The sequence below is a fragment of the Ranitomeya variabilis genome, chromosome 1, assembly GCF_051348905.1.
Source record: "Ranitomeya variabilis isolate aRanVar5 chromosome 1, aRanVar5.hap1, whole genome shotgun sequence".
Lineage (NCBI taxonomy): Eukaryota > Metazoa > Chordata > Amphibia > Anura > Dendrobatidae > Ranitomeya > Ranitomeya variabilis.
The window spans coordinates 117,513,348-117,519,291 of record NC_135232.1 but is presented as its reverse complement, the minus strand read 5'-3'; positions in this window follow the sequence as shown (position 1 = coordinate 117,519,291).

Below are 5,944 nucleotides of genomic sequence, written 5' to 3'. Positions count from 1 at the left end.
AGAAGGAGAGCGATGGGGTGCTACGCCAGATAACCTGGCCTCCACAGTCACCAGACCTGAACCCAATCGAGATGGTTTGGGGTGAGCTGGACCACAGAGTGAAGGCAAAATGGCCAACAAGTGCTAAGCATCTCTGGGAACTCCTTCAAGATTGTTGGAAGACCATTACCGGTGACTTCCTCTTGAAGCTCATCAAGAGAATGCCAAGAGTGTGCAAAGCAGTCATCAATGGAAAAGATGGCTACTTGAAGAATATGGTTAATAATGTATTATCATTTATTATTATTTTATTTTTCCAAATTTGAATTACATATTAATATTCTGATAATTATATGGCTGTTATTGATTGCTATGGTATGCTGTGACATTACCGGTTAGATAAATTACCAGATTTGGTATAGAATAGGGAATGAAGACTTCAATCAAGATACTGAAGTTACGTTAATAAACACTTTTCATATTTCTAAATTCAATTGATTCTTAAAAGTTGCAAGAAGAAAAAGCCGCTATCCAAACGTTTTACAAGGTAACAATGCTATGATTTCTGAATAATAATAGACAGTGTCAATTGCAATTCATGTCACCACTGACCATCACAACTGCAGCATCCATCACTGACAACTATGAGTACAGCATCTAAACTGACAACCACAATTGGAGAGGACGATGATCTTATTATGCTAAGATGAACTGTGTTATTATGCTTTATCATGATCCAGTGGTTTCCTATCACCCACAGTTGTGGCCAAAAGTATTGACACCCCTGCAATTCTGTCAGATAATACTCAGTTTCTTCCTGAAAAGGATTGCAAACACAAATTCTTTGGTATTATTATCTTCATTTAATTTGTCTTAAATGCAAAAATACAAAAGAGAATGAAGCAAAAAGCAAAACATTGATCATTTCACACAAAACTCCAAAAATGGGCCAGACAAAAGTATTGGCACCCTCAGCCTAATACTTGGTTGCACAACCTTTAGCCAAAATAACTGCAACCAACCGCTTCCGGTAACCATCAATGAGTTTCTTACAGTGCTCTGTTGGAATTTTAGACCATTCTTCTTTGGCAAGCTGCTCCAAGTCCCTGATATTTGAAGGATGCCTTCTCCAAACTGCCATTTTTAGATCTCTCCACAGGTGTTCTATGGGATTCAGGTCTGGACTCATTGCTGGCCACCTTAGAAGTCTCCAGTGCTTTCTCTCAAACCATTTTCTAGTGCTTTTTGAAGTGTGTTTTGGGTCATTGTCCTGCTGGAAGACCCATGACCTCTGAGGGAGACCCAGCTTTCTCACACTGGGCCCTACATTATGCTGCAAAATTTATTGGTAGTCTTTAGACTTCATAATGCCATGCACACGGTCAAGCAGTCCAGTGCCAGAGGCAGCAAAGCAACCCCAAAACATCATGTTTGACTGTAGGGACCGTGTTCTTTTCTTTGAATGCCTCTTTTTTTCTCCTGTAAACTCTATGTTGATGCCTTTGCCCAAAAAGCTCTACTTTTGTCTCATCTGACCAGAGAACATTCTTCCAAAACGTTTTAGGCTTTTTCAGGTAAGTTTTGGCAAACTCCAGCCTGGCTTTTTTATGTCTCGGGGTAAGAAGTGGGGTCTTCCTGGGTCTCCTACCATACAGTCCCTTTTCATTCAGACGTTGACCGATAGTACGGGTTGACACTGTTGTACCCTCGGACTGCAGGGCAGCTTGAACTTGTTTGGATGTTAGTCGAGGTTCTTTATCCAACATCCGGATGCACAATCTTGCATTGAAATCTCTTGTCAATGTTTCTTTTCCGTCCACATCTAGAGAGGTTAGCCACAGTGCCATGGGCTTTAAACTTCTTGATGACACTGCGCACGGTAGACACAGGAACATTCAGGTCTTTGGAGATGGACTTGTAGCCTTGAGATAGCTCATGCTTCCTCACAATTTGGTTTCTCAAGTCCTCAGACAGTTATTTGGTCTTCTTTCTTTTCTCCATGCTCAATGTGGTACACACAAGGACACAGGACAGAGGTTGAGTCAACTTTAATCCATGTAAACTGGCTGCAAGTGTGATCTAGTTATTGCCAACACCTGTTAGGTGCCACAAGTAAGTTACAGGTGCTGTTAATTACACAAATTAGAGAAGCATCACATGATTTTTCAAACAGTGCCAATACTTTTGTCCACCCCCTTTTTATGTTTGGTGTGGAATTCTATCCAATTTGGCTTTAGGACAATTCTTTTTGTGTTTTTTCATTTAAGACAAATTAAATGAAGATAATCAAGGGTTTATAAGGGGCAGCTGTTTGGGGCTCAAGTCCTTTTTGGAAGTGCATTTGAACAGCAAGGAGGCTTGTTGTTGAAGGGAAATAGAGGGGAAAAAAAAAAAATCTTTAAATCTTCAGCATAGCGAGTGTGAGCGAGCTGAGTGTGACCTGAGCGTAAGTGTGAACGGCGGTAAGTGTGACTTGTGACTCAGTGACTTTGGAATCAGGGAGTTTCCAAAGGAGGAATTGCTGTTCCAAGTGTTAATTAATACTTTGTATTTTTTTATTTTTTTTATTTAACATTTCTGTCTGGTGCAATCCCCATTAGGAAATGTGCTCCACAATTGTTAATGCCATCCAGTGCACATCTTGCCACATGTATGCAGTCCTTGATCAGCCGGTCGAGGGTGCATACTGCTGTGCGAGATGTGAGCACGTTGTGCATTTGGAAACCCAGATACTGGATCTAAATGTGCAGCTGGCAACACTGAGATCCATAGACAATATGGAGAGGAGTCTTCTGCTCACAGAGCAGACGCTCAATGGGATAGATGAGGAGGGGGATGGTAGGATGGAGCTGCAGGACAGTGAGGCAGTTAGCTGGGTGACAGTTAGGAAGCGGGGTAGAGGGAAGAGTGCCAGGGAGGCTAGTCCTGATCTGGCACACCCCAATAAGTTTGCTAAGTTGGCAGATGAGGGGGGTGCCAGTACAGGGGTAGCACTGCTGCAGCCAGGCATGTCCTCTGAAAGCCGGAGGAGTGACTGCTCCAGTAAGGAGGGAAATAGGAGAGCAGGGCAGGCCAGACAGGTGCTGGTAGTGGGGGACTCAATTATTAGGGGAACAGATAGGGCAATCTGTCACAAAGACAGGGATCGTCGAACGGTGTGCTGCCTACCTGGCGCTCGAGTCCGACACATCGCTGATCGGGTGGACAGATTACTGGGAGGGGCTGGTGAGGACCCAGCGGTCATGGTGCACATTGGCACAAATGACAAAGTTAGAGGTAGGTGGAAGGTCCTTAAAGATGATTTCAGGGAATTAGGCTGCAAGCTGAAAGCAAGGACCTCCAACGTTGTATTTTCTGAAATATTGCCTGTACCACGTGCCACGCCAGAGAGGCAACGGGAGATTAGGGAGGTTAATAAGTGGCTCAAGAATTGGTGTAGGAAGGAGGGGTTTGGGTTCCTGCAGAACTGGGCCGACTTCTCAGTTGGCTACAGGCTCTACGCTAGGGATGGGCTGCACCTCAATGGGGAAGGTGCAGCTGTGCTGGGGGAGAAAATGGTTAGAAGGTTGGAGGAGTGTTTAAACTAGGGATTGGGGGGGAGGGTATTCATTTTATAGGAGGGGAAGATAGTGCAGATAGAGACCTGGGCACAAATATGGAAGCTGGGGGTGGCGGTGGCATGGGGGGTGGGGTTAGAACAGTTAGTAATTTAAGAAAGAATAGAGGTACAGAGAGGAACATCAAGTGCATGTATACTAATGCCAGAAGCCTCGCCAACAAAATGGACGAATTAGAACTAATGTTGTTGGAACATAATTATGACATGGTGGGGATATCTGAAACATGGCTGGATGAGAGCCATGACTGGGCTGTTAACTTGCAGGGCTATAGTCTGTTCAGAAATGACCGTACAGATAAGCGAGGGGGTGGGGTGTGTCTGTATGTAAAATCAACCTTAAAACCCATCCTGCGTGATAATATAGGTGAATCTAATGAAAATGTAGAGTCCCTGTGGGTGGAGATAAGGGGAGGGGGAAAAAATAATAAATTACTGATAGGGGTTTGTTATAAATCTCCAAAAATAATGGAAGCAATGGAGAATATCTGTCATGCAGCGCTCGCCCCCGGCTTCTGCAGCTCGCCGGGTGCGCGCGCACGGCGCATTCAGCTCTGCGCGTGCGCACATCTGATTCCTCTGTTGGCACTCCTTCCTGTCCTCTCCGTCATCCTGGAGGACTGTAACCCGGAAGTAGCTCTCATGCTGGTATATAAGCTGCTTCCTGCTGCTCCTCTGTGCCTGATGATCATTTGTGTTTACAAGTGCTTCTGGTCACCTGTGGTCTCTGTGCATTCCTAGCTTTCTGACCTTGGGACTCCTCCTTCCTCTGCAGTACCTGCCTGATTTTCCTGTGTTCCTGCTTTGTTCCTTCAGTTCCTGTTTCTGTGCGGTACCTGCCCGGCTCCTTTACCATTTCCTTGCTCCCGTCAGCCTCTGTGTCTCCATATTGTCTCGTCAGCCTCCGTGTCTCTGTAGTATTCCCGTCTTCTCCCTCGTCTCAGTAGTTCCTTGCCATTCCCTCTGTTTCCTCCGCTGTTTCCTTCGGTCCCTGTGTTCCTGCAGTGTATCCTTCTTATCTCAGTCGACCCTCCAGCTTCCGTGGCGATAGTCCCTCACGGGCCTGCCCCTAACGCTCCCTGTATAGGGGGCGGTCCACCTGGTCAGCTCGTCCGAGAGGGGTTCGTCGTCACGGTCCAGTGGGTCCACTCTCCGTTGTCCCTGTTTGAATCCACTCTCTCAAATGGAACTGCACTCGGATGACATCTGAGTGCAGCCCGATTCTTACAGCATCACAATATCCTCGTAAAGCAAATAGATGAAGCTGCGACTCAAGGAGAAGTCATTATTATGGGGGACTTCAACTACCCTGAAATAGATTGGGGAACAGAAACCTGCAGTTCCAGTAAAGGTAATTGGTTTTTGACAACTATGAGAGACAATTACCTTTCACAACTGGTTCAGGACCCAACAAGAAGGGGGGCACTGCTAGACCTAATATTAACCAATAGGCCAGACCGCATATCAAATATAAGGGTTGGGGTTCACTTGGGGAATAGTGATCACAAAATAATAAGTTTTCATGTAACCTTTAATAAGATGGGTAGTAGGGGGGTGACAAGGACACTAAACTTCAGGAGGGCAAATTTCCAACGGATGAGAGAGGATCTTGGTGCAATTAACTGGGACGATATCCTGAGGCATAAAAATACACAAAGAAAATGGGAGACATTTATTAGCATCCTGGATAGGACCTGTGCACAGTATATACCGTATGGGAATAAACATACTAGAAATAGGAGGAAACCAATATGGCTAAATAAAGCTGTAAGGGGCGCAATAAGTGACAAAAAGAAAGCATTTAGAGAATTAAAGGAAGTAGGTAGTGAGGAGGCATTAACTAAATACAAAAAATTAAATAAATTATGTAAAAAGCAAATCAAGGCAGCAAAGATTGAGACAGAGAGACTCATTGCTAGAGAGAGCAAAAATAACCCCAAAATATTCTTTAACCCCTTCACCACCAAGGGTGGTTTGCACGTTAATGACCGGGCCAATTTTTACAATTCTGACCACTGTCCCTTTATGAGGTTATAACTCTGGAATGCTTCAACGGATCTTGGCGATTCTGACATTGTTTTCTCGTGACATATTGTACTTCATGTTAGTGGTAAAATTTCTTCGATATAACTTGCGTTTATTTGTGAAAAAAACGAATATTTGGCGAAAATTTTGAAAATTTCGCAATTTTCCAACTTTGAATTTTTATGCCCTTAAATCACAGACATATGTCACACAAAATACTTAATAAATAACATTTCCCACATGTCTACTTTACATCAGCACAATTTTGGAACCAAAATTTTTTTTTGTGACGGAGTTATAAGGGTTAAAAGTTGACCAGCAATT